The sequence below is a fragment of the Propithecus coquereli genome, unplaced genomic scaffold (assembly GCF_000956105.1).
Source record: "Propithecus coquereli isolate 6110/MARCELLA unplaced genomic scaffold, Pcoq_1.0 Scaffold18, whole genome shotgun sequence".
Classification (NCBI taxonomy): domain Eukaryota; kingdom Metazoa; phylum Chordata; class Mammalia; order Primates; family Indriidae; genus Propithecus; species Propithecus coquereli.
In genome coordinates this window covers 9,754,630-9,755,254 of record NW_012142745.1, presented here as the reverse complement: position 1 = coordinate 9,755,254, position 625 = coordinate 9,754,630, and the positions used below count along the sequence as shown (strand labels likewise).

General features: G+C 31.8%; 1 protein-coding gene across 1 annotated transcript in view; it reads left to right on the top strand.

Moving 5' to 3' along the window:
• SPHKAP (SPHK1 interactor, AKAP domain containing) overlaps nucleotides 1-625 on the top strand; it is a 64,693-nt gene that overhangs the window by 41,913 nt on the left and 22,155 nt on the right. The window lies entirely within an intron of this gene.

Here is a 625-nt window from a genome sequence, read left to right as displayed (position 1 = left end):
TTTATATAGGAGAAGTTTTATTCTTCCCATTCAAATTCATCTCCCGTGGTTTGCTACCTTTTAAATTCATTCATGGCAATTTTCAAGCAAATAATAATAACAGTAATTAATGATGCCAAGTTATTCATTTGAAAATAGTTACATTTAAATAAATTTTAGTATTGGAATTTGACATTAAATAGTTCGGCATCATTTTTCTCTCCTCTCATTTATCTTCTCCCTAGTGTCTGCCTCTTCTTTCAAGTTTTTCTTTTTTGGTCTTATTCTAAAGATCTCGGCAAGGACACCATGTGCCACAAAGGCTGGCCCTTCAGATGCATGGTATAATTCTGGCAGTATAAGCACAAAACAACACTGGAGTATTGTTATTTCAACAGTTCTTTTCCAGAAAATTGTAATGTAGTTGACAATGCAATTTGAATTTGAGGCAAGGTAATTATTTCTCTCAGGCTGCCTAAAAAGTGTCAATTTCTTTTACAACTTACATTTTCTATAGAAAATTCATAAGATTCCTGAATAGGAGACCATCGTATCATTTCTTTATTTTTTGTCTATAGTTGAAGTTAAACAAAACAGGAAAACAAAGTCAAAAATTAAGCTTCTTGCCTTGGAAAACATACATTGG